Here is a 17,522-nt window from a genome sequence, read left to right as displayed (position 1 = left end):
AGGCAGGAAAATCTCTTGAACCCGGGAGGTGGAGGTTGCAGTGAGCAGAGATTGCGCCACTGCACTCCAGCCAGAATCGGGGGGGTGGGGAGGACACAGTGAGAATCCATCTAAAAAACAAAAAGAAAAAACTTCCCCTCTCCAGAAAAACCAACAACAAAAAAATAGGAATGAGGTGTCAGTCAGGCACCTGAAGCTTGTTTCAATCTCAAACAGAAATCTAGGACCATTTCACCATTAAACATGCTGTGTGATATGCTGTATTAGTTCATTCTCATGTAGCTAATAAAGACATACCAGAGACTGATAATTTATAAAGAAAAGAGGTTTAATTGACTCACAGTTCAGCATAGCTGGGGAAGCCTCAGGAAACTTGCAATTATAGTGGAAGGGGAAGCAAATACGTCCTTTCTTTATAGGGAAGCAGGACAGAGAAGTGTCCAGCAAAAGGGGTAAAAGCCCCTTATAAAACCATCAGATCTCGTGAGAACTCACTCACTATCAGGAGAACAGCAGCATAAGGGAAACCACCCCCATGATTCAATCACAACCCACCAGGTCCCTTCCATAACACATGGGGATTATGGGAACTATAATTCAAGATGCGATTTGGGTGTGGACACAGGTAAACCATATCATATGGACATACAGTGAGCAATGAGACTTTTTTGGTAGATACATTTCACCAAACTAAGTAAATTGCCTTATTTTCCTAGTCTGTGAATACATTTTATTACAAAAGACATTGAAATTACTAAATGTATCGTCTGTATCAACATGTTAAGGTAGTCTTATTATTTTTCTCCATTGGTCTGTTAGGAGAGTGAATTACATTGAAGTTTCTAACGTTAAATAGATCCTACTTTCATCCAATAGCTCCAATTTTGTCAGATACATAATTTTTTTTGTATGTGGTTCTATATGGGTTGCAAATTTTTGTTTAGAATTTTTATATTAATGTTAGTAAATGAGATTGACTTATAATAATTCTTTCTTTTAGTGTCCTTGTCTGCTTTTATTATAAAATTCATACTGGCTTTATTTGAGTTATTTACATATATGTGGTGATTTTCTCATTATGACCACTCTGGTTTACTACCTCTCCCAGATTTTAGCTAACTCTTCTCATTTTTGTTTTCTATCCAATGTCATCAAGCAGATGTTTTTGCATATTTTTTCAACTTTCAGATTTCCTTGGTGATAGAGTTGATGTGAATATCCAGTTTTACAATTCTCAGAAGCTTCTTCATTTGCTTTTTATCATAGAAACCACTGGGCTGTTACATGGAGGATGTCACCTCTGGTTTCCACCTTAGAAGAAATTGTGAGGCTTTTCTGTGTTCCAATAAAGTGGTCTCTAGTCGTTATTCCAGGATGTAATGATTTATTCAGTGCTCTCATCTTTCTTGAGCTGGTGTTAAAATACCTCATGGCCATAAATAATCAGATTCCAGGTGCCTACTCTGTGCAGGGTGCTGTGAAAGACACTGATGATACCAAAATGAATAAGACATTGTCCCAGATTTCAAAGAGCTCACTCCTGTCACTCCTGATAGAGATATTAATGCATAATATCAGTACAGAGTGATAGGCAGGAAGATGTAGTAATGAGAGAGTATCAGAGACAAAGAGAAGGAGAACCAGATTAAGACATGGGGAGTTAGGAAAAGGTTCTGGTAAAAGATGATCCTGCCTTGAGTAACAGAGAATGAGAAGATTGACAAAAGAGGAGGCAGAGAGATCGAAGCAGAGTAAGCCTGGTTATCACCTTGTGTTTGTAAGCCCAGGAAACATGGTACATTTTGGCTGAGTAAAAGAGTCTGGGTGGGAGTGGAGAAAATGAAATTGATTAAGCTGGTTACTTCAGAGGTGCCATTTCTGGCTTTCCAACATTTGCAGTAAAATATTAAAGCTGGAGGGAGATAAATCTCACCTGTAAAAAGAATGCATCTACTGGGACAGTGTTGACCTCCCACTGATCGTGGGTCATGCTGTAAGACAGAGGCAGGAACTCACTTGCCCTTTTTGTGACTCAAATTCATTATTATCCTTATTATCTGAAAGACTGTGAGGCTGCAACATGGGAAAACAAGGAGCTATGTCTAGTAAGAAACTGCTTGCATTTTAGGCTTTCATCCTAGGCATGGCTTTTCAGACACTGTTCTTCTGCCTTGTTTAAAAAAAAAAAAGGAGTGTCTTTGGATCCTGAGAAGGCTGAGTCACCACATTATTTATTTCGGCTACCAGCCTCTATGACTCCACCCTCTCTTCTTTTAGAGAATGTTTATCTTTAAAGTGCTTAATAATTTTGACTTGAGGAGGCACTGATATTAAACAAGGAGACTGCCTCAGAATGTCACAAGGTATTTCAGTTTGTTTATAATGTGGGACCGGCAGGCAAAGGGTGGACCTGAAAGGATTACGCCTCTCGGCTTCCATCTGAAAAAGACTCTGACATTTACCCACTGTCCTTTTACCCAATAAGGTTTGGAATATGTTGCAATTCGAGGTCAGGTCTTATGTTTCTTGCAGAAAGTCCAATGGCCCAGCTTTGGCAGCACGAATAGGGGGATTGGCGGGGTCACAAAGCAGAAGCAAGTCGTGGGGAGCTAGGTGATTGGGAAAGACTTGAGGGTGTTTTGCCTGGGAGAGTGTGGTTACTACTTGGAGGCTGCAGGGCTTTTAACCATGCACAGGTGCGGCCAGGCAGCATCGAGTGCAAAAGCATCAGGCACTTCCTTCGAGCCGGAATTGAACCAGCGACCTAAGGATGTCCACAAATGTCTGTACAGTCTACAGTCCTCCGCTCTACCAGCTGAGCTATCGAAGGGTGCGTGCTGCCAAAGCTGGGTCATTGGACTTTCTGCAAACAGAGGAAGCCACATCCCTGAATGCTTGAGGTCCAATATGTGTTGGGGTAGCCGGAATCCACCTTGGAAGAGAACCCTGCGCCGGTCGCCACTGCGCCCCTTTCCAGGCGGAGCAAATCCTCTGAGGGAGGATGCCTGGAATCTCTCGGGCGCCAATAGCCACCATCCACCAGGAGGAGCGCTCATCTGTGACAGCCTTCCTTTCCCTAAGCAGCCCCCTTTCTACAGGTGACAATGACAGCCCCTAGTGGCTTGAGAGAAATGGAGGTGAGTCAGCGAGGGCACAGGGATTGGCAAGGTGGTTGGGTGGGTCTAGTGGGGGAGAGGACGCTGGAGGAAGAAAAGAGGAGAACCCTAATGGGTGCTGGATAGGCAGCTGACAACCCCAGCCCAACCTCAGGGTCTGGTGCAGGTCCCTAATAGGCACAATCTGGCCTCTCTCCTCCCTCCCCAACCACACGCACAAGGCCCTCCTCCCCAGCTGCCCCGCCCTTCTCATAGTAGTCTATGCTCACATTTTGGCGTATTGAGGTGCACTGGGAAGTGAGATGAGGAAATCTCTCCCAGGCTTGCAGATGCACATGTGAGATATCCTCTTCTGCAAACAGACCAAGAATTCCAATCAGAAGCTGTTGATTTCTGAAGTGGAGCAAAGTTCTGTGAGTTTCCTTGAAAAACAAGAAGCCAGGTAGAGGACAGAATTGTGAGTTTTGGATTCCTTATCCTGACCCCACATCTTTAACAAAAGTTTCAGATCCCATCTGTTGTGTGCCCACCACTCCAAGACCACGGAGACACCCACCCTGCAGCAGAACACCTAGAGGAGGCACAGGAAGCCACACCCAAGGGACCTAGCCTCCACTGAGTTTATGTCCACTTCCTGTCTTATGGCAAGTGGGTGTGTGTCTCCGAGGGTGAGGGGCAGATCCTCGCAGACCTCCTGCTACTCTCTGCCATGGCACAGCTGGGAAGAGTGGGCACCAAGGCTCACCCTCACTTGTGACTGCCACCAAACCCATTTGTTGGCTCACCTCTGGTTTTTCCCCAAAGCACTAAACAAAGATTCCAAGGGATCCGGTGACTCCATGCCCCATCAGGAATATATCCAGTGAAGGCCTGAGGTACTACCTTTGATCCCTCCTTGTTAGCTCGTCTCTGCCTTTGGTGTCATTGGAGGCTGGGGTCTCTCTGTGGCTCCGGAGCCATAGAATCGTCCTGGAGCACTGGCGACACCAAAGAAGAAGGAAAGGTTGACACAGTTGAGGGTGACCTGGAGGAGAATAGGCAGTGGGGGAGACCAGGAGCTGCTTTCCACATGAAAAATGCATGTGCAGTATCCAGTTTGAAAGGCACAATTAAACAGCTCTTGAGGACCCAGCAGGTAGCGGATGGGGGTGAGCCAGTCCCAAGCAGGCTTCAGAAGGCCATGTCTTCCCGGGCCCTTCAGTTTGGAGTGCTCTGTATGATAGGTTGCTTCTTTACATCAAACATCTGGAAGCTTTTTCCAAGATCCTGCAATGAGACCAGCAGATGCTCATTGGCTTTCTTCTCTGCCATATACCCACCAAACCCACTCCAACTCCTCAGAGGTGAAGCTTCACTTGGTTGATAAAGTCCAGTCCATTTCTGACTCCATTCTCACTGACTGGGCCTCAGCACATTTTTCATGGGATTAGGAGAAGGAAACTGTGACTCTAGGTCCCAGAGCAAAAGCTCCAAACTGCTCAGACTCACCAGGCAGTGGCCTGTCTAAGGAAGCAAATTCATGTTCCTCTGTATAATGACAGCTGTCACTTAAGCTCTATTTCTGCTTTCTGCCATGGACCTCATAGCCCCTAACTCCCCAGGATCACTGAAGCTGTTTTGAAGTCCACTTCTTTTGTACTCCCTTTCCCTTGCCCTCTCAAGTAGCAGAGCACTTGGTGCAGGTGTTTTTGCAGACTTTGAACTGAGCATTAGACATCCTTACCTTTTCAGCAGTAGACAAACTTGGCTGTAGCAACATATAAAGTTGTGAGGGCTCAGGAAAAGTGAAGCTTGAGGGATTTGGGACAGGGTGATGGGTGGGCAGTTTGTAAATACAAGTGGACAGGCAAAGGATGATGGGCACACAAATGCGGGTTTGCTGGGTCACAAGGCAAGGGGTAATGTTTTGCACTGAGGACTGAGTCCTGAGTCCCTGTTCAGGAAGAATGAGTAGGCTCCCAGGGGTGTGATCAGGAAAGGCAGGATTTTGCTGGGTTTTCCCTGGGAAAGTGTAGTTATGAATTGAAGACTGCAAGATCTTCAGGCAGCCTTGTGTGCAAAAGCAGAGCTGGAATCGAACCAGCGACCTAAGGATGTCCACAGACAACTGTGTAGTCCACAGTCCTCCGCTCTACCAGCTGAACTATCAAAGGGAACACACTGCTGAGGCTGGGTCACTGGGCTTTCTGCAAATGGAGGAAACCAAGTTCCTGAAATGCTGAAGATCCAATACTCGTTAATTGGAACCCGACTTGAAAGAGAACCCTGCACGGGTCTCCACCATGCTCCTTTCCCAGTGGAGCAAATCCTCTGGGCGAGGGTGCCTGGCGTCTCTCAGGCACTGATAGCCACAATCCACCAGGAGGAGCTCTCACCTGTGGCTTTCTTTTCCCTGTGCATCGCTTTTTCTACATGTGAGGATGACAGTCCTTAACGGCCAGAGGGAAAATGAGGTAAGACGGCGAGGGCAGAGGGGTTGGTGAGATTAAAGGGTGGGTCCAGTGGAGGAGGGGTCACTGAAGGAGGAAAGGGTACCGCATGGGCGCGATGTAAGCAGCTTCCAACCCCAGCCCAGTGTCAGGGTCTGGTGGAAGACCCTAAAGGGGCACTGCCCCATCAGCCTGGCCTCTACTTCCCACCACCCCAAACACACTCCTCTCGATGTGGTCAGGCCTTCTACCCGCAGTATCCTATGCTCACTTTTTGGCATATTGAGGCATAATAGGAAGACAGGGAGGGAACACAGGAAGATAAGTGGAAGCTGGACATGGTGGCTCCCGCTGCAATCCCAGCACTTGAGCAGGGCCGAGGCAGGACAGGCGCCTGAGCCCAGGAATTCAAGATCAGCCTGGGCAAATAGGGAGAACCAGTCTCTACAAAATAAAACTCTATAAAGTTATCCGGGTGTGGTGGCCTGAACCTGTGAGCCTAGCCACTCAGGAGGCTGAGGTGGGAGGATCATTTGAGCCCAGGAGTTCAAGGCTGCAGTGAGCTGTGATTTTGCCACTGCACTCCAGCCTGGGTGACAGAAACCATATTAAAAAAAAAAAAAAAGATAGGTGGGGAGAGACCAGGGTCAGGGGCTCAAAGATCACCATGTGATACTCACTACCTCTAACCCCAAGGGCCAGCCTAAAAGCTTCGATCCACCTCTCTGCAAACTGACTAAGAATTCTTTGCCAGAGGCTGCTGCTTTCTGAAGTAGGGGCTCCTGGAAAGGGAAAGGGGTCAATAGAGGACACAAGGTGAGCTTTGGACCCCTTACCTAGGCCCCAAATTGTTGCCAAAGTTTCAGATCCTATATGGTGTGTGTCCACTATCCCAAGATCACTCGTCACCCATACAAACAGTGAAACAGGTGCCGGTGGTACAGCAAGCCGAACCCAAAGGATCCACCTTTTGCTGAGTTTATAGGGGAAAAGTCAGGGTCAGGGATCACCCACACTTGCTGATGACCGAACACCACTCAATGGCTCACCTCTGCTTTTTCCTTCAAAGCACCAAGCCTAGGTTCCAAAAAACTTGGTACCATCAAATCTCATCATGGACATATCCAGTATAGACCAAAGGTTCTACTTTGGTCTCAGTTTGCTGATCTCTGCAGTAACGTCATTCGAAGCTGGGATCTCTCTGTGGCTGCCCTGGTGAGTCCACAGTTTTCCACCCCTTTCCATTAGCAGTGGGAAGCTGGAAAGGCTGACACAGCAGAGAAGAGAAGTGGAGGTGGAGAATAGGTTGTAGGCGGAGAACAGGAGCTGCTTTCTAGGAGAGGAAGACAAGTGTAGTCTCCAGTTTGAGACACAGAGTGAAAAAGCAGTTATGCCCATTGGATAGGTGAGAATGGCCACCAGGTTCCTAGAAGCCCTCTGAGAACCAAATTTCCATCACTGTTTTGCTTGGAGTGCTCTCTATGATAACTTTCATCTGTACATCAAATGTCCGGAGATTTTTTTCCCAGAGCATAGGATGAGACCAGGGACATGCATTGTGGCATTGTGGTTCCTCTCTGGCCCATACTTTGATGAACCCACTTCATCTTCCCAGAGGTGAAGCCTCACTTGGTTGGTGAAAGTCAAGCCCATTTCCTGCTTCATACTCTCAGATTGTGCCTAGCAATCTTCCTCTTGTAGAAGCTGCAACCTTCCAACTGTGCCTCCAGAGCCCCCAGAAAAAAGTCAGCCTGCTGCTCAGTTGCAACAAGCCAGTTCTAAGGAGGTGAACTTATGTGCCTTTGCAGGGTGGCACCTGCCACCCACGCTTCAATTCTGCTCCCTGCCATGGCCCAACAGCCCCCAACTCTCCCAGGTCACTGAAATTCCTTCCAAGTCTGCCCTTTCATGCTCTCTTTCCCTCTCCCGCACCCTCACAACTAGCAAGACACTTGGTGTAGGTGTTTTTGCAGACTTTGAACTGAGTGGAAGATATCTTTCTTCTTCCAGCAGGAGCCCAAAGGTTGCTGTAGCAACATTAAAGGATGTGAAGGCTCAGGAAATGTGAAGTTTGGTGTATGTGGGAAGGGGGCATACTCTTGTTCTCAACCTGAAGGAAAACATTATGGAGCCAGTGGAAGCTCTGTTCATTAAGAAAATCTCAGGGTGGCAGCTCTTTCCCACAAACAGACAAAACAAAATAAAAATGAACATTTTCTGTCTGTATACATCTATATATTACAAGCTAGAGATAACGAGAGAAATAGAGTCAGAGAAATAGGGCGAGAGAGAGAGAGACAGAGAGAGAGAGACAGAGCATATACAGCATGTTTTCTTTCTGAGGATGTCACAGTTGCCTCTGACCCTTTTCTCTTCCAGTAGGCTTGACCTTCTGGGACTTGATGGTGGACCCACCAGTTTGATAAATTGAGATATCTATCAGCGGTGAGCACAATGTTGCTGGGTGGCCCTTAGGACCCAGAGCAGTCTGTGAATAAAAGTGAAAGAGCTCTGGAAGGTGGGGGTGCAAAGGGTGTGGCGTGGAGGGGCTGACTGGGTCACAAAGCAGAAGCAAGGGGCACTTTGTGCTGAAGAATGCAGGTCCCTGGACTATGGGGAGAGTGAGTGGGCTTGTGGGTGTGTTTACTGGCCACAGTACAGGTGTGGAAAGCCAGGTGATCAGGACAGGTTTCTCTGGGTTTTGACTGGGAGAGTGTGGGTGGATACTAGTTGGAGACTGCAGGGCCTTTGACCAGGTACCAGGTGGCATTGCGTGCAAAAGTATGTGGCGTTTCCTTCGAGCCGGAATCGAACCAGCGACCTAAGGATGTCCACAGACAACTATTGAATCTACAGTCCTCCGCTCTACCAGCTGAGCTATCGAAGGGCGCACGCTCTGAGAGCTGGGTCATTGAACTTTCTGCAAATGGAAGAAGCCAAGTCCCTGGAACGCTGGAGGTCCCACACACTTTGAGTTGATTGGAATCCGCCCTAGAAGAGAACCCTGCGCCGGTCGCCACCGCGCCCCTTTTGGGGCGGAGCAAATCCTCTGCGTGTGGTTTCCTCGTGTCCCGGGGCGCTGATAGCCAAGATCCAGGACGGGAGGCTCTCAAATGGGGCCTTCCTCCACCTGTGCATCTCCCTGCTTACAAGTGAGGATGACAGCCCTCAGTGAAAGAAAATAAGAGGGTGAGAGGGCTCGGGCAGAGGGCTGGGCGAGGAGGGTGGGTGGATCCTGTGGGACAGAGCTTGCTGGAGGAGGAAACAAGAACCCGGGAAGATTCTGGGTGGGCGGCCACTATCCGCAAACCAGCTTCAGGGTCTGCTGGAAGTCTTTGCATAAAACTCTGGCCTTCCTACTCCCTTCCCCGCCAACACACACATGCCCTTCCTCTCGACGTGCCCCCACCTTTTTCCCCACAGTATCCTATGCTCACTTTTTGGCGCATTAAAGTGTGCGGGAAGTGAGAGTGAGAACAAATGGGACTAGGTGAGAAGATCGCGCCCAGGGCTTGCAGATGCACTGTGATGCCCTTCCTCCCTAGTGCTCCCCTGAGGCTTGGCTCCCCTCCTCTGCAAACCGACCAAAAAAATTTTTTTTTTTTTTTGCCCCCAGAGGCTGCCTCTTTCTGAAGTAGGGCAAGTATATTAGTCCGTTTTCACGCTGCTGATATAGACATACCCAAGACTGGGATGAAAAAGAGGTTTAACTGGACTCATATAAACTCTCAGCAAACTAGAAATAGAAGGGTCTTTTCTTAATCTGATAAAGGGCACCTATGAAAAACTTTCAGCTAACAATATACTTAATGATGAAAGACTGAATGTCTTCCCTGTAAGATTAGGACAAGCAAGGACCTCTGCTTTTATTACTATCATCAGCACTGTATGGAGATTCTTGAACACTGGGTAATGCAAAAAAATTAAAATGGAATTCATCCATGTTTAAATGAAGAAGTAAAACGGTTTTATTCCGATAAAACATGAAAGTCTATGAAAAAAAAATCCTATACAATCTACAGAAAGCTTCTATAATTGCTATGGTTTGAATATTTGCATCCTCTCCAAAATTCATGGTGAAACGCAGTCCCCAATGCAACAAGTAGTGAGAGGTGAGGCCTTTAGGAGGGATTAAGTTATTAGGATTTCTAGTAAATGGTATTAAGACCTTATAAAAGGGATGGAGGGAACTAGCTAGGTTCCTTTTGCCTTCCCATCCCTTCCACCATGTGAGAACACAGTGTTCATCCCCTTAGGAAAACACATCCTTCAAGGCACCATCTTGGAAGTAGAGACCAAGCCCTCCCCAGACACGGACACTGCCAACACCCTAATTTTAGACTTCAGAACTATAAGAGATAAATTGCTATTATTTATAAATTACCCAGTCTCGGGTATTTTGTTACAGTAGCACAAAGGGACTAAGACAAAAATTAAAAATGAATTTAGTGGAGTTGCAAGATACAAGATAAATATTAAAAATTAAATTGTGTGGGCCGGGCGCCGTGGCTCACGCCTGTAATCCCAGCATTTTGGGAGGCCGAGGCAGGCGGATCACGAGGTTAAGAGATCGAGACCATCCTGACCAACATGGTGAAACCACGTCTCTATTAAAAATACAAAAAATTAGCTGGGCATCGTGGCGCGCGCCTGCAGTCCCAGCTACTGGGGAGGCTGAGGCAGGAAAATTGCTTGAACCTGAGAGGCAGAGGTTGCAGTGAGCTGAGATCGCACCACTGCACTCCAGCCTGGCGCCTGGTGACAGAGCGAGACTCTGTCTCAAAAAAAAAAAAAAAAAATTAATTGTGTACATATGTGTGGGTGTGTATAAATATTTTTTCTTTTCTTTTTTTTCTTTTTGAGATGGATTCTCATTTTGTTTCCTGAGTTGGAGTGTAGTGGTGTAGTCTTAACTCCTGCCTCAGCCTCCCGAGTAGCTAGGAATACAGGCACTCACTACCACACCTGGATAATTTATTTTGATTTTATTTATTTATTTTTTGAGATGGAGTTTTGCTTTTGTTGCCCAGGCTGGAGTGCAATGGTGCAATTTCAACTCACTGCAACTTCTGCCTCCCAGGTTCAAGGAATTCTCTTGCCTTAGCCTCCCAGGTAGCTGGGATTACAGGTATGTGCCACCATGCCCAGGTAATTTTTTGTATTATTAGTAGAGACGGGGTTTTACCATGTTGGCCAAGCTGGTCTCGAACTCCTGACCTCCGGTGATCCACACACCTCAGCCTCCCAAAGTGCTGGGATTACAGGCGTGAGCCACCTCACCCAGCCTCACTTGGATAATTTTTTAAAAACATTTTTTGTAGAAATGGAGCTTTGCTATGTTGGCCAGGCTTGGCATATATTATTTTATAAATTGTCTATACATATGTATAATTGTATGTACTAGCAATGAACTATCAGAAATTGACATTTTAAAAAGCAAGACACCCTCCCAATATTAAGTGGGGACCCCAAAGAGATATTCCCCTAAGGTAAGGCCAAACAAGAAGTAGACCTATATCTGTTCTCCTACTGCTAGTAATTGTTGTTAATTCAGCAGAAATAAGTTGAGCTTAGCAAAGGAAAACAGAAAATGTGATGAGTTTTTCTGAGAAACTGTGACCACAGGTCAGTATTCTGATTTGCAGCTTGCGTTTACATATCTTGGAGGTCCAGAGAATGCCGGGCCACGAACGTTGTTTCGGGTCCTCTTGGGCTGATACAGCACCAAGTGCCTGGGAGAAAAAAAGTTATATATATATATATATATATATATATATATATATTTTTTTTTTTTTTTTTTTTTTTTTTTTTTTTGAGACAGTTTTGCTCTTGTTACCCAGGTTGGAGTGCAATGGTGCAATCTCGGCTCACTGCAACCTCCGTCTCCTGGGTTCAAACAATTCTCCTGCCTCAGCCTCCCGAGTAGCTGGGACTACAGGCGTGCGCCACCATGCCCAGCTAATTTTTTAATTTTTTTAGACGGAGTTTCGCTCTTGTTACCCAGGCTGGAGTGCAATGGCACGATCTCGGCTCACTGCAACCTCCGCCTCCTGGGTTCAGGCAATTCTCCTGCCTCAGCCTCCTGAGTAGCTGGGATTACAGGCACGCACCACCATGCCCAGCTAATTTTTTGTATTTTTAGTAGAGACGGGGTTTCACCATGTTGACCAGGATGGTCTCGATCTCTTGACCTCGTGATCCACCCGCCTCGGCCTCCCAAAGTGTTGGGATTACAGGCGTGAGCCACCGCACCCGGCTGATTTTTGTATTTTTAGTAGAGATGGGGTTTCACCATGTTGACCAGGATGGTCTCGATCTCTTGACCTCGTGATCCACCCGTCTCGGCCTCCCAAAGTGCTGGGATTATAGGTGTGAGCCACCGCACCCGGCTAGTAATATATATATTTTTAAAGGAAGATAACCTTCATCTTGTCCTCAAAAACTCACTGCATGTAATTTTGCAAAGACATCAAGCAGTACACATTCAAAGATGACCAATTTTATAATAAAACAAAAGAACATGAATTGACAAAACAACATGGCATAAAATTCATATATTAGGAGTATCAGTAATATATATTAAAATGACTATAATTACTGTGCTTAAGGAAATAAAAGACAAGCTGGAAAATATCTGCAAAAAATAGGAAATAAAAAATATTTGGCCTAGCAGTTTTGAAAAACAACTAGAACTTCTAGAATGGGAAATTACATTTTAACCTAAATAAATGACTTAATGGGGATATCTAACAGCTAATTAAGCAGAGATGTAGAGAGAATTACTCATTAGTGTTTTTTGTTTTTTTTTTTTTTTTTGAGATTGGGTTTTGCTCTGTCACCCAGGCTGCAGTGCAGTGGCATTATCTTGGCTCACTGCAATCTCTGCCTCCTGGGTTCAAGCAATTCTCCTGCCTAAGCCTCCCAAGTAGCTGGGATTACAGGCGGTTAATTTCTGTATTTTTAGTAGATACGGGGGTTTCACCATGTTGGCTAGGCTAGTCTTGAACTCATGACCTCATGATCCACTCGCCTCAGCCTCCCAAGGTGCTGGGATTACAGGCATGAACCACCACGCCCGGCCACTGATTGGTAGTACAGGTAAGAAAATATTATCCAGAATGCAATATAGAGAAAAAGACAAAAAAATATGGAAGAGAGGTTAAAAGAAATGGAAGACAAGATATGAAGCTCTAATAGATGTTTAATCTCAGTTCCAGAAAGAGAGAAAAAAAATAGAGTAAAAACAATATAAGAGGCTGGCTGGTCTGAGTGCAGTGGTGTTTACAACTAATTGATCACAACCAGTTACAGATCTCTTTGTTCCTTCCAGTTCCACTGCTTCACTTGACTAGCCTAAAAACAAACAAACAAACAATATAGGAGAAGATAACGGCTACTATTAGCTAAAATGTATCCCCCCTAAATTCGTATGTTGAAGCCTTGATCCCTAGTACCTCACAATGTAACTGTATTTGGAGATAGGGCGTTTAAATAGGTGATTACGGTAAAATGAGGCCTTCAGGATGGGTCCTAATCCAACCTGACTAGTGAGTGTCCTTATAAGGGGAGTAAATTTGGACACAAAGAGAGGCCCTGGGGTGTGGACAACAGAGGGACAACCATGTGCGGAGGGCAGCCACCTCTAAGTGAAGGAGAGAGGACTCAGAAGGAACAAAACCTGCCAACACCTTGATCTTGGATTTTTGACCTCCAGCACTATAAGAAAATGAATTTCAGTTAAGTCAGCTAGTCTGTAGTATTTTATTATGGCAGCCCTAGCAAACTAATACAATGACTGAGAATTTTCCAGAACTAAAGAAAAACAGCAGTATGTGGATTTAAGAAAACTCATACTCAAAAACTTGACACTGATACCATATTTGGAAAAACATGGGTTTTCCCTATGGTATCATGTACTCCTGTTTTGTTTCTAAATGTCAAGCTTCGATGGGTGAGGCATCTGATTGGTGGAGCCTAGGTCCCATGCCTATGCCCAGCCGCAAGCTGGGAAAGCAAGTGTTCTAGGACAGACTTACTTATAATATGTGAAATAGCCACATGTAAGGAGAATTTTTAAAATATGTTGGAAACACACTAATATAACAAACGCCTATAACAGGGCTATTCAAAGTTTATATTCTAGTCTCAGCTGTTTTCTCTGTATTCTTTTGCTTCAAGAGTGCATAACCCGTAGAACTCCTAACTTAATGGATGAGTTATGCAATTTGATCAATTCATCTATCAATTCACGGAACTCTAGACACAAGAGTATTTTGTCTATCACACAATTCACATCAACTGCTCCATCTTCATCTTACCTAAATCCTAGCATCACCCCTCTGCCTCTCCAGATACCCTGAAGAGGTAGGCTTCCTTTTTTCTGCAAGTATTATCTTGCTTCTTCAAGACACCTTTGAGGGTCCCCTCTCTTTCCTTTTGATTGTGCTTCATATTTACGTTCAGCAGAATCTCCCTTAGCAGTATCGCTCTCATTCATCCCTTCCTTTCCAGTCCCATAACGATTACCCTTTTGCAGCTTTACGTTGGAGCGTCTGCACCATGCCAATCCATCACTGGTGTTTCTGACTCTGGTTGCTCTTCCCTTCAATTCATTCCGCAAACTGATCAATGTTTGGTTAATTTCTATTTTCTTCTCACCTACTGCCCCAGCCAGCGTTCCTTTGAATGCCTCAGTCTTTCTCTCGGACTTTGCCCGTAATTTTATTCTACCAGGGATTCTACCAGTAATTTTATTCTACCTGTAATTTTATTCTACCAGGATATTCTACCACCCTGCTCCCATTTTTGTCTGCCTTAACCTCCCTTCGTAATGCAGCTCAGGCCAATGCTGTCTTCAAGACCCCTCCGGATGGCTCACTTTGTAAGTGTGCGGACCTTGGCATGGCCACTGCTCCTTTACACCTGGCACAGCTACTTTACATTGTTTTCCTTCATGAAAACTAAAGTTCTTTTGTTCCACAAGACTGTGACAGTGACTTCAGGATAAAGATCATATCTGGATCCCTAGTTATTAGTGCAGAGCCTAGCACAAAATTGGAATGCAGTATTTGTTGAATGAAGGAATGAATTAAACTGAGAATTAATGAATGCCTGCTCTGGCGCTGAGACTCGTAGCCGTGAGAAAGGTCTCTGCGTCCAAGGAACTTGGAAGAGGCAGGCAGCTGCTGGTACGAAGTCCTGAGTCAAGCAGGAAACAAAATGCGGATGTCAGCAATTTCAAGTGAGGCCTGTGGTGGGCTCCTTCCTCTGCTGGTTTTCCATTCTTAATTTTCAGTCTGAAGTAGGGGAGTGGAGAATCTTTCTGTGTGTTAGACTGTGTCGCGTTGGGCAAACTTCTCCAGTCTTAGAATAGTACTGGTCGCTGTCACTGGCCTTCACTTTGCACCATCCCCAGCAAAAACACTGAGTCTGCGAGCTGAATTCTAGTGGTTGGGAAATGGATTGAAACATCAAGGTTTTGCTTAGTTTCTATACTCAGACATTAGCAGAGGCCCTGCAAATCTTTTTCTTTTCTACGAAAGGAAGGAAAGAAACTTCCGCGAGGCCCTATAGCTCAGGGGTTAGAGCACTGGTCTTGTAAACCAGGGGTCGCGAGTTCAAATCTCGCTGGGGCCTTATAAGTTTGCTTTCTTGAATCAGGTTTTTCTTTAAAAAATTCCCCTGCTCGTCATTCTGAACTAAGCCTGAGGAAATGTGGCAAATTATAGCTTCTTGCCTCAGTCCAGAGCTTCCAAACACCGTTTCCTTTAGGTTCCAGTAGTAACGCTGCTCTGCCGCCTGGAATGCGGCGGAATCCATTACACCAGCGGTGGGAATCGTCGTCAGCTTCTGCGACGCCCTGGCTTGCGGACTGGTGGCGAGAGCCCGGCTGGCTGCCGGAATCAGTGCCCCGAGCGGGAAATGGGGGCGGCCAGGCGAGAAAATAGCCCCTTAAGCTATTCTTAAGCCCCGGGTCTGGGGATATTTGGAGTGGAGATCAACGTTCCCCTTCTGAAACGGGAAAAGCCAGCGGTGGCTGCTCGGGTTAGGCGTCCGGAAGATAGATGCCCGCTGTGCGGCAAGGTTTCATGTGCCAGTGGGGTTTTGGGAAATTAAGGGCCCGACTTCAGGGGCGAGACTTGGGTCACTAAATTTGATTCTGACGCAGAGAAATGTGGCCTTCATTTTGAATGAGCTAAAATTATTTTCTCCAAAAGCGAATTCTCACAGAAACATTGGGTTCGCTCACACGTCCTCTATTTCAGGGGTTCCCGACCCTCGTGCCGCGGACCCGTACCGGTCCACTGCCTGTTAGGAACCGGGCCGCACAGCAGGAGGCGAGCTGGGGTGCGACCAGTACCGGTAGCCTGAGCTCCGCCTCCTGCCAGATCAGCTGTGACCTTAGCATCTCACGGGAGCGAACCCTATTGTGAACTGCGCATGCCAGGGATCGAAACTGCACGCTTTTAAAGAGAATCTAAGTGATGCCTGATGATCTGAGGTGGAATAGTTCATCCCGAGACCATCCCCCAACTCCTCCCCGCCCCAACCACTGTGGGTGGAAAACTGTCTTCCACGAAACCAGTCCCTGGCGCCAAAAAAGTGGGGACCACTGCTCCATTCCACACCCTCTCCCTCCCGGGTCTGTGGAGGTGTAAGCGGAAGAGCGGAGATTGGGAGGGGAGGGCAGGAAGTGAGGACACCAGGGAGCCGGGGCCTGAGCCTGGAGGCCCGCCCTCTCCGGCGCTCACAGTTGCGCAGTCAGAATTGTGTGCGTCCCACTGCCTCAGCTCCCAGTTCTCCGAAGCCCAGGTGCCGGTCCCCACGTTACACACACACACACATCCATGCCCGCGAGGCCCCTGGGTCCCCGCCTAGTGAGGCCAACAACCCTCGGGCGCCCAGAGGATGTGCAGCCTCGGGATGCCCAGGTTCCGGGCGCGACTGCTCTGCTTGGGAGCCCCTCAGTGGAGCAGGGGAATCCAGCTTTAGAAAGGTTGTTCTCAGAACCTCAGACTCAGGATGTTCTTACAAGCTGGCTTTGCGACGCTGCAGTAATCACTTTCCAGATATTAAGAGATATTTTTCTTGCCCGTGTTTGGTTACGGATGTCTTGAATAGGGATTTTTAGAAAGCATTTCTACGGGCTTCCTTCGATAGCTCAGCTGGTAGAGCGGAGGACTGTAGGACTTACTGTGTTGTCATCCTTAGGTCGCTGGTTCGATTCCGGCTCGAAGGAGAGGCTGCTATTTTGGGGTTTACAGTTGCTCTCTGTTTGCTCAATAAATCTCTGTATGCTGACATGATGAAATCTCTTTCTATCCCTTACCGTTGTCCGAAGGAAATAGCCACGAGTTGAGCTGCATTAGTCATGTCTTGAAAAGTCGGATACTTTTCTGTGAAACAGTAAACCCGAATGGTCCAACCGTTGCGGGGGAGGCACTATTATCTTACTGAAGTGTGTTATATTTTGGCTTCCGGATTACACATAGCGCGCGCCTGTCCTCAGGCTCAGTACCCTACAGCCTTGCAACTGAGCTCCGCTCTGGCCCTCGATCTCCATCTCAGTCCCCTCCAGGTTCCCTCCAGGTTCCCTCCAGGCTCTAGCGGGGCTTAAATCTCTACCCCGGTCTCGGTGAGACTCAAGCATGTGACCTAAAGTCTAAAAAGCTGCCTCTTCTCACCCTATCCTGCGTCTGTGTCGAGGAGAATAAGCGAGGGTAAGGCCAGAGCCACACGTGAAACTCGGTAAAGGTGGAAGGAATAACTAAATAAGGCAAAAGGAAAATGTCACAACAAGAAAAAAAAAAAACCCCTTCGGAACAAGAAGCAGCCAGTTGCTGGCGGAAAAGAGAAATTCAACACCATAAGAAGCGACAATGCGTCACAGTGGCTCGTTGGTCTAGGGGTATGATTCTCGCTTTGGGTGCGAGAGGTCCCGGGTTCAACTCCCGGACGAGCCCGACGTGATACAATT

The 17,522-nt window shown here is 46.7% G+C and overlaps 5 non-coding genes across 5 annotated transcripts; 3 read left to right on the top strand and 2 right to left on the bottom strand.

Annotated features, from left to right (window-relative positions):
* Nucleotides 1-2,736: 2,736 nt before the first annotated feature.
* Nucleotides 2,737-2,830, bottom strand: TRNAY-GUA (transfer RNA tyrosine (anticodon GUA)). Its single transcript has 2 exons — nucleotides 2,794-2,830; nucleotides 2,737-2,772 (listed from the first exon to the last, which is right to left on the bottom strand). It is a non-coding gene; the product is annotated as a tRNA-Tyr (tRNA).
* Nucleotides 2,831-8,338: 5,508 nt separating this feature from the next.
* TRNAY-GUA (transfer RNA tyrosine (anticodon GUA)) lies at nucleotides 8,339-8,432 on the bottom strand. Its single transcript has 2 exons — nucleotides 8,396-8,432; nucleotides 8,339-8,374 (listed from the first exon to the last, which is right to left on the bottom strand). It is a non-coding gene; the product is annotated as a tRNA-Tyr (tRNA).
* A 6,676-nt stretch (nucleotides 8,433-15,108) lies between these two features.
* Nucleotides 15,109-15,181, top strand: TRNAT-UGU (transfer RNA threonine (anticodon UGU)). The gene has a single exon. It is a non-coding gene; the product is annotated as a tRNA-Thr (tRNA).
* Nucleotides 15,182-16,695: 1,514 nt separating this feature from the next.
* TRNAY-GUA (transfer RNA tyrosine (anticodon GUA)) lies at nucleotides 16,696-16,784 on the top strand. The gene is given in 2 exon segments: nucleotides 16,696-16,732; nucleotides 16,749-16,784. It is a non-coding gene; the product is annotated as a tRNA-Tyr (tRNA).
* A 652-nt stretch (nucleotides 16,785-17,436) lies between these two features.
* TRNAP-UGG (transfer RNA proline (anticodon UGG)) lies at nucleotides 17,437-17,508 on the top strand. Its single transcript has one exon. It is a non-coding gene; the product is annotated as a tRNA-Pro (tRNA).
* The last annotated feature ends 14 nt before the right edge of the window (nucleotides 17,509-17,522 follow it).

This window comes from Aotus nancymaae, unplaced genomic scaffold (genome assembly GCF_030222135.1).
Source record: "Aotus nancymaae isolate 86718 unplaced genomic scaffold, 86718_ANA_hifiasm-v0.15.2.pri h1tg000011l, whole genome shotgun sequence".
Taxonomy (NCBI): Eukaryota; Metazoa; Chordata; class Mammalia; order Primates; family Aotidae; genus Aotus; species Aotus nancymaae.
This window is presented reverse-complemented; position numbering and strand designations above follow the sequence as displayed.